The following is a 10,000-nucleotide window of genomic DNA, read 5'->3' as shown; positions in this document are numbered from 1 at the left end:
TTGTTACTGGGGTGCGTATCATCGGTGTTTTTTTTTTTGAGAAACTAATAAAGTGTCAGTGGCTTTCGCTGTTCCAGTTTTCTTGCTTCTATGCGTTGCATGATAAAATAATTGACACGAGTTTTCTGTGTAGTTCTCAATGAGTCATTTGATATTTATTATTTGTCATAAATTACGGCGCAGATCAGCCACCAACCGAAATATCTACTATAGATATATGGTCTTTTTATAGACCTTCAAGTCGTATAACAGGTTACGGCAGCAGGAGCCGTGTAGTATAAGCTAGTATAATCCTATGGGTCAGCACGATTATACGCATTCGCGCCTGTAAAACCAAAAACATGGAAAACTCAACGATAACAATATAATAAAGACAAATATCAAATGCCGCATTCACAGGCTGGCAAACAAATATAGCAAGCACTAACACGTAATTCACGCCATTGGTTCAAAGTCTCTCTACCTGTCTCTGGCAATTAAAAAGCGAAGTAAAGAAGAGTAAGGGAAAAGATCAAAACATTGGAACTCTTCAAAGATACCCAGGTTAGGGGGTAAATATCCGAGACCCACCACATTTTCGATTGTTCCGCAAAAAATATCTCGCAACTGAATAAGCATAACAATAAGCTTTACTAAACAAGGTCAATTCATTTAAAAATTTAATTGGGTACTCCTAATATGTTGTTCGAGAGAAATAAAGCTTGAGCTGCGGTGGTGTACTGTAGCGACAGCAGTTAAATTGCGCGCGCGTGATGTACGACACTTAAAGCGGCGCGCGCTTCAGCAACAAATTTTGCACGCGCAACATTGCGCAAGTTTTCAACAGGTTTCTTATTTAAGCTGTTTAACGCTCAGTTTCTAGACTTTGCATCCTTAAGAGTACTATTCCTAGTTGTTGAAAGTTCCTTTAACGTGTTTTCAGTTATGTAAGGCTTTCTCATGCGTATTAGTTTCTCGTGTACGCTACCGTAGTCTCTACTGTACATCTTTCGAGTAAGTTCTATGGTGTCGCAAAAACTCACGCGTAAGCGCCGCGACACCCAACTACCGTTATAAAAGGTTAATTTTATTGTTTACAAGATCAGTTGACGCAAGATATGTTAATTCACCACAAGTTAACAAGTTTCTCCAAGTTTATCATTGTTCTGGTGATCGAGGCAGCACCAAGGTAATTATCTTTGACGCTATTTTAGTTTGTTTATGTACGCGGTTTGTAGCTTTACTCGCTTAAGTTCAATTTCATCGCTTATAATTGTAAAATTAAGATTTAAGGCTTCAGTTAAAGTCAAGTTGTATACGACATCGTTTTACCGTTATTTGTAGATTGATCTTAAGTTTTTTCCTTTTACTTTTGTAACTTTCGAAGCGTGTAAGACATTTTTATATCCTGTTATTTTCGCAATCTTATTTTGTAATTTATTTGTATCTTTTATTTTAGTTCTCACGGTGTTTATAGAGTTTTAAGGGATTTTAATAAACATCAGTTTGTGAACAACGTCTAACCAAATCACTGGAGCAATATGTACTGCCCGAGAACCATTACCTATTTTGACACCTATTTTTTACAAGAAGTTCGTTGTTTTACCTCCTCCTTACGAAATTCTGCAATACTGCAGGCAAGCGGCAATTGCGCCCATTCAATGAAAAGGTTACTTTAAAATAATATTTAGGCTATGAATCGTGTTGATGTAATTGCGCTGGGCATTATCCAATGATGTGTAAAGCTCATACCTGAGGTAAACTTGGCCGGAAAAAAGTGGATTTTTCTAGTTATATGAGTAGCTATAGGATGATAATATGTGTTTGAATAGTCCTGACTGTGTATTAGCTGACCTGTTGTAGAATCTTTTCCGGTGACCCTTTTGTCTACATGTTTTATTATAATATTACAGGGTGGAGTTTTGTATTTATCACCCTGGTCGTCCCCTCGCCCATAGCATTTTCTCACTGTTGGAGGCGTGATGACCAGCTCGTAGATACTTCGCGACATGCTAGAATTCCACGAGGGCTGTAAGCCAGCACAGGGCATTGGCGATTGAGGGAAAGACGGTCGAGGGGGAGGCGGCTGAGAAAAAGGTAGTCGAGGATACGCGGGCGATTGAGGAAACACAGACGGTTGAGGAAACACAGACGGTTGAGGAAACACAGGCGATTGAGGAAACAGAGGCGGTTGAGGTAAAGTCTGCATCCGCGGCTGCATCATATTGGCAGCGCTGTGGGTAGCAGGGTAGCTCGGCTGCGAAGTAGGCGGAGGATTTACGCCTTGATTGGTTACCTGTGGCGATGGTAAAGCTGGACCCCTTGATTTAGTTGCCTTCTTTTTCCGCGAAGGTGGTTTGTGTGAGGAGCCTGCATCAATGAGCAGCCCCTCCGGAGAGGAAAACATCTCCTTCCCTGTTGACTGCGCCCTCCACACTTCCGCGTTATGTTGCTTGCGTGCTCGGTGAGCAAACGAAGGACCTTTTCCTCCGGGTGTAGCGGCGGTCAAGTATGCTTTGGTCTCCACGTCAAGCAGCAAAGCGTCTCGCGTGTCTGCTTGACATGCGTCTAGTAGAGACAAATGTTGGCGGTCTCGGTGAGCCCAACCGGCGTGAATCACTTCAGCCTGGTTCATTTGCGGTGCACTGAGGTTGGTGAACGCACGGAAAATGAACCCACGGCGCTCATGCCACCACGATACCCAGCTTGTCAGGAAAGCCCTGCTATCATCGGCCCCAATAAATATTAAGTCCATATCAGATTTGGCGGCCTGGTATCCAGCAACAGTTGTGCATAGTAACAGCCTGTCACACAGTTGTTTGAACTCGTCACTGCTCTCACTTTCAAGTTTTTGAGCTTTTTTGTTTCTGTGATCTTTGAAGTGAAACTCACACAATTTAATTTCGGCGTCATACCCAAAAACCTTTGAAATTCCCGCTAAATTTGCGCCTGCCATGTCGCTACACCAACCTATAGGGTTAAATTTAGCACTATCCGAACCGGCCACTTTCCTGAAGGCTTCATTAAATTAACGATTCGCTCTGACGAAGGGCTAACGCTCGAAACGTCAGCTTTTAGAATCTCTGTACGGTGGCCAATTTACATTATCAACTCCGTTGATAAAACCAAATTTTTGTATAACGCCAGAAAAGTTCGACGTTTACCGTGTCCTCGGTTTCGGCCTCCATTGTAGCCAGCGGTATCTGCTACCGAAGCAAGGGATGATACACACTGGCTGTTATCTTGATAAACCCATTGCACCGTTTTCTTTTTCCGTCAAAATAAGAAAATTCTTTCCTCAGAAAATGGTCCCCATTTTTGTCCATGTTTAATGCCATTTTCATTTTCGTCGTGCTTGTCTTGAAGACAAAAGATGGCGTGTCCGGGTTTCCCCTCTTGTCATTGATTTTGTACACATATAAGGGGTCTTTTTTATCTGCATACTCATTAAAAGAGACAGTCGCCTCAAAGTTGTGGCCAAAAGGCTCTATATCCTTCTTCAGTTTCTGTTTCATGTTGGATACACTTTTTTTATATCCAATACAGCACTGGCCTCTCTTTCGACAGCGTTCCAATCCATTTGCTGTTGAAATGCGGACATAACGAACGACGACTGTACCTCGGAGGGCTTGATGTTTGGTTGATTCCGTATAATTTGTTCGATGCTCGTGATGTCCTTTTTTCGGAGACTGTCTTTGACGGGGCATGTGTGATTACCAATGTGGTAAACAGTCACTGATTTATTACAATAACTAAGATACCTTCGCGCACTGCATGCAACATATTCTCCCACTTTACCACAGCCTTTGCAAATCATTTCACCTTCTTCCTTTTCGAACTGCGTTGTACTTGTTACACCAAATTCCATCTTGAATGGACACTTTTCTTTGATGTACTTGTACGACCCCTTGCAATCAGCAAAGCGCACACGGCCATGGTTTTTCCACTCCGTGGGACAATTTTTCTTCCATTTTCTGCCATCTTCAAGGCCATCGAACTTTTGTCGGAAATCCTTAATTTCGTATATTTTAAGACCATTGATTCCAATGGGCAGGGATTTCACTGTTTCTTTTTGTGCATTGTCCCAAGAGGATTTAGATATCTTGCGTTGTTTCGGGTTCTCCTGAATGATGGAATCGTCAGATTCCGATTCCGATTCTTGGTGGCTAGGAAATGCAGAAAAAAAAGAAAACTAGTCAGTGCTTGTAGATAATTTCATCCGATACCTACATATAACAGATTTATATTTTTATACCTGAAAAGCCTGAAGTGAACTTTCGTCTTTGCGATCGTCATCTGAGACTCCTGAGGAACTATGGAAAAAAGTTATAGACTTTGTAAAATGACCATCCATGACCCAGTAAACTAAAACAATCCATCTGAATGAACTGGATTGCACGGGCTAGGCCATGATTCCAAAAAGCTGCAATCAACAACCCTGACTTTCATATCCAGTCAAAGGCAGCTGAGGAAATTGTTAATTTAACGAGTCTATTCCGATTTATGAGCCCCCTGAGTAAAGATATTGATTCAAAGAGGTTCCATTCAACACAAACTATTTAATTCAACTCCTTGTTTAACCCTCAGGCATACAGGGGGTGGGGGTGAGGGGAGGGTGGGGGGTGGGGTATCGTATGGAGTAGCTTGTTGATACATACTGAACCGATCGGTTCATATGAAGTCCCAAGAGGGTATGCAAACTAATACATTTCTCAAGTCACGTGATTTTATTCTAATCGATAAAATCGATAACCACCGAATTTAGCAAGGATAGACCTTTCTTTAATTATCTACTTTTGGAAATTTGAACAAATCCTACCCTAGCTACACACTAGAGAAACACCAATGTTTCCGTGAGAAAATCGATGACAAATAAAGCTATTCCCGTAGTACCATTTACTTATTAAATTTTCCCTTTTCTTGAAAGTTAATCGCAGAACGATTCCATACAGATGATGGTTGATTTGCAATTTGTGAGATGGTCAACAAATCCATAAAAGAAAAAGAAAGAAAAAGAAAAGAGAAAAGCGAGGAAAAAAGATCGAAATAGGTTAGCATGCGCCATATGAAAAACATAGCGCTATTTCACTCTTGTTTAAAGGAAAATTTATCTTTTTTTGTGCCAAATAGGATTTTTAACCACACCGACCGAAAACCGCTAGTTGAGGCCCAAAACGTGGTTTTCCGTGCATTTTCAGGGTTAAGCGCAGCGGGAGGGGGCTAAAGGGGAATCTGACCCTTTTTTCATGTTACTTTCCCATATTCCACACATCGTGGAAACATAGGCGCGCGCGAACTGTTGCCGCAACATTGTTGCCTCGTTTAGCCAACACATTACAAAAAGGTAGAGGCCCGCCGGGCCCGGTACTCGCCCTCTTCCCCTCCTCCTCCTATGAGATACTTTCACAACAGCATTCTTGCGCCGGCTGAAATTTTAATTCGCAACAGTTTTACCTGAAGGCGGGTCGTACCAATTCTTCGTCTGAGTCACTCCCTGGTTCGTTTTTGACGGGAACATCAGGGCATACCGTGGTACTGAAACAATAACGATAACGATAACATTCTTAAATGCCTTAAGTCGTAAACAGAGTTAGTTGCTCCTTTACTTCTACCGCCTTTTCTCGCAACCAAAGTTAGTTCTGAATGCCCAATTTTGCCTTAGATTGCAAGTCATCTTAACTCATGGCGATTTAGACTATTTTTTTTCCTTCACCCTCTTAGCATTAATAATTGTACTTCCTTTTACCTCGATTTGTCATTGAATAGATCCTTGGCTTTCGCATTTAAAGGACGACGATTCTGCCCTGTCTTTGTTGGTGTGTTCTCAGCAGTCGAGAGCTAAGCTCTTGAAACGACATGGTCAGATCTATCACATCGACATCTTTCTCCTTGTCTTCTTTCTATAATAGGGAAAACAAGGCAGTTGCATTATTATCGTTCTCGGTATTTTTTTGTTTATCGCTACTTTATTATTTAATGTCATGCCAGGAGAAACGTCCCGATGAATTACGCCGTCTTTTAATCCTTTTAGCCGTATTCAAGTCGTTCGATTCCTTTGGCGTGCTATCTTTGTCGGCTGATTCCTCTGAAATGGTTATGATTTCTTCCCGATCATCTTTACGAAAAAGATGAAACTGGGGATAAAAAAAAGCAATGTTCTCAATTTCCTGACATCAATGGAAATAAAAGCCTTCTTTTTCCCATTTCATACTCTAGCCAGGGTCCAAATATTTACTGGGAAGAATCAACATGGATGTCAAGATCATTACTCTTAACATCATTGAAATAACCTTCCTCACCTGTAGCTCGCCCCTCCAAACAGGAGCTCAAGGGTTGAATTCTTTCTCGCCCCACCATTCCATTTCAGGAATTTGCCGTCTTCTCTTCCTTTGTGTTTGAAAAAAAATGAACAAAAAGGATCAACAGGATTTTACAGAAGTATAAAAGGCACATTTACCAACTGTTCAATTTTATTTGTAAAACTCTAAAATAAAAACTTTAGGCACTGCCTACAAGCTCCGCTATGGTGCGTTACATTATAACCCGACCCTCATAAGGTTCCCCGGCTTCACTGTCGAAATCCTGTGGGGAATCCTCAGTGCACGGGGGGAGCAACCCGCCTCGTTAAATGACTGCGATATAACGAACTTTACAGTTTAATATAATGGACAGACCGTTTTCCAGGAGCGTTAATTAAAGGCATCATTCTCTTGAGATTTCTTTGGTGATAACCGCTCTTTTTTCAAAACCGCAGTCTTCCTCTCGACAACTACTACATTATCATCTGAGGTACTGGCCGGCAATTTTGTGGTATCAGCATAGCTACCGGTACCCTGTAAAAAAGGTGTATCATGGTTTCGTCAACTTTTTAGCATCACATATTATTTTCACCCTCCCCCCCCCCTCCCCTCCGACAGGTCTTCCCTGGTTATGGATATGGAATTGTATTAGCCCAAGGTATTCTTCAGGAACATTAAAAACATTAGAAACATCTATTTACCGTATTTGTAGGGACAATAGCCACATAATGGTCTCCAGTATGCCCCAAAAATATTGTGCCAAAACATATCCCTGAGCTTGGCCTCATGGTTCTTATACAATCCTCCTCTCCCTGTAAATAATAAAATACTTTTTAATGCCTTATTAAGTGCCCCGTCAGGCGCCAATCCATAAATTACCCTGTATTCTTGGTGAATGGTGGTGGTCGTCGTCGTCAGTTCTTGGCCGGCAAGCCCAGGCGTGTTTCTGGAGTCACAGGAAGCCCAAGCGGCAGGCCAAGGCATGTTTGAGTGGACGAGTGTGAAGTCGTGATGACGTCACAGGGGAACAAGACATTCAGGCGGTGGAGTCACAGGAAGACGAGGCAGCAAGTCAAGGCATAATGTATTTTTCACATAATTTTATTCAATATATATTGGATGGTGGAGTGAAGTGTGATGCCGTGATGACATCACAGAGGCACAGGAAGCCCAAACGATGGAGTCACCGGCAACCCAAGCCGCATATTTTTCATTTAATTTTTATTGGATGGTGGGGTAGATAAGCAGTGACGTCAATGAGGACGTCAAAAAGGGCCATTTGTAAAGGGATTCTTGTTACATTAAATTTTCGCGACGCGTTAAGCGCCTGCTTGCGTGTACTTGGGAAGACTTGCAATGACTTACGATTACTTTCTTGAACTTTGATGGAGCTCAAAACCCACACACAAGTGGACGCAAGTTTTTCACCGTTTGGCCACCCAACGCAAGTGAACGCAAGTTGGTCTCTTTAGCGCGAGTGCAAGTGTGCACTGAAGTGGCTTTTTTGAAACTTGCGTCCAACTTGCGTCTACTTGCGAGTCCGTTTGGCCGGGGCTTTAATTTCGCAAATTCCGCGAATTAATGTGACTAAGATTATATTCTATAATATATTATTCTATATAAGTGAAAAACCTTTTGAACTATACAGTTTTTTCATTCAGAAAATGCGTGTGGAGACGAGTTGTCATATCTTGACCGTATTATTGTTTTTAATTAAGAATCGTCTTACCCCGTGTACAGTGAGTACAACGATTTCCAGGTGCATCACATCCGAGAATGCTTGGATAACCATGTTGGTTGCGAATTCGCCTGGTAATTTTGTGATAGCCACTTCCCATTGAACGGGCTTTTTCTTGTCTGTGAAGTCCTCCTCGCAGACGAAGCTAAGACAGTCGTTAATTAATTAATTATTTGTGATTAAGCGAGGGGAATAGCTTGTCGAACTAATAGTTATTTCTTGATATTCGAATGATGAGCTGATAAAGTACATTATAGTAAATGGTTTCCAGTCTGGAAGCAGCGCAAAACATTTCACGTCATGTCCGCCATTTGTTGTTCCTTTTTTCTTGGGTTTCTCAATTGCGACTCTTTTAGTCCTTAATTCACTTTGTCTGTAGAAAGCGAGGCGTAATTGAATGGCCAACAGTCTGGGATATAAAAGTAAGACGAGTACGGAAAGACTTCTTTCCTATCTATTTCTTTGCTCGTAATAACTATCAATGAAAATACTTACATCAAAGCGATGACTTAATAGATACTCGAAGGTCGCCTCCTTTAAGCACGCACCGTCTTGTTTCAGCTGGTGTGCAGCTGCCGAAAAAAGGCAGCTTCCATCTCCTTTTGGATTGAAGGAGACAATAAAGCCTTTCTGTTTTAATCGACTGCGAAATGATTCCATAGCCACGATAACAGAACAGAAAGATGAGTCCCGGGAGATGAGCAAATAAAGCTGGAACGACGAGACAGGGGTTTGGACAGCAGGAAACTGCATTTGGTTCTGGCAATCAAAGCAACACGCCCAGACAATATAGCTAGCCGGCTACATTCGAATCTTGTGGCGACATAAAGCTAAGAATATCCTCTAAAATAATTTGAAAATAATTTTGAATACTGAATTTTTCGACCCTGGACAATTTACCCTCGACCCTCGACCCTCGACTAGTTACCCTCGACCATTTACCCTCGACCCTCGACTAGTTACCCTCGACCCTCGACCAAAAGGCAAACTCTACGAAATATTGACGGCTCGCGCATAGGCAAAACTATAAGAAGATCGCGATACTTGACTAGATTGACGTCATCGTTCCTGTTTCAGGGGCACCCAACGAGAATATAGTTCAAAACCACTGAAACATAGCATTGTTAAACGTTTTTTCGTATTTAAACGTTAGATACAGGCATATATTTATCTCCTAAAAAATTTTTATCTGTTCGGATTTCCTAGCTGAAAGTCTAGTGATCCGAAAATTATAGGGATCAAAACTTACCTTTTCGAAAATGTCAGCCACAAAAGAGGCTCCCGAAAACTCTAGGCGACCTTTTTAGGGTAAGAGTCCGTTAAAAATGGACAATTATACCATGTTTTAGACGTTCGAAAATCCTAGAACAGGCAGGCAAGCTAGGAATTTTACAACAAATGTTCCGAAAATTTTAGATCTCAAATCGTCTTCCGAACAGATATTTTCCGAAAATTGACGTTGGGTGCCCCTGCTGTTTCACGCTCGGACCACAAGGATATCTTGTATAAGAGTCCAAAACCACTGATCCTTACTTGCTTTTATTATTAATTGACCTCGGAAAATACTTAAGATACAAAACAAAAGGGTCAGTAATTTATGTAGTTTTTTGAATAACGTAGAATGTCTTTCATTGTCCCCTGTTTATTAAATAATAAACTCTTTTTAATCCGAAGTACTAAATTAGCTTATGAAAAAAAAATCATATTATGACGGCGTCTGATCTTATGTTGGCTTTAACGTTAACAACCAACGGCTTAACCGTGTTTGCGATTTCATTATATTCACGACGACCGAACGGAACTCAGCTTGGACCTTTATTATTGTAGTCCGGTAGGGAATTCAGTTTCCATAAATAAATAACTATTGATTACTTTTTACTTTTTTATAGCGAACCATTTTTGTCAATATCCAATAAAGGCTTTAGCTTCGCAAAGCTTATGAAGACATTTTTACGTACTATGACGCCTTTTTTTTTATAAAAGG

General features: G+C 41.2%; 1 protein-coding gene across 4 annotated transcripts in view; it reads left to right on the top strand.

The window, feature by feature from the left end:
• LOC138019475 (adenosine receptor A3-like) overlaps positions 1-10,000 on the top strand; it is a 40,215-nt gene that overhangs the window by 27,793 nt on the left and 2,422 nt on the right. The window contains exon 4 of one of the 4 annotated variants that reach the window (XR_011126170.1): positions 1-33. This exon is cut by the window's left edge and continues 20 nt beyond it. The exons of the other annotated variants lie outside the window; for them this stretch is intronic. The gene's annotated coding sequence lies outside the window, so the exon portion shown is untranslated. Of the gene's footprint in view, positions 34-10,000 lie in introns of those variants that run through there. 4 annotated transcript variants of the gene reach the window in all.

This window comes from Montipora capricornis, chromosome 10 (assembly GCF_036669925.1).
Source record: "Montipora capricornis isolate CH-2021 chromosome 10, ASM3666992v2, whole genome shotgun sequence".
Classification (NCBI taxonomy): Eukaryota; Metazoa; Cnidaria; class Anthozoa; order Scleractinia; family Acroporidae; genus Montipora; species Montipora capricornis.
The sequence above is the reverse complement of the archived record's forward strand: the minus strand, read 5'-3'. Positions and strand labels throughout refer to the sequence as shown.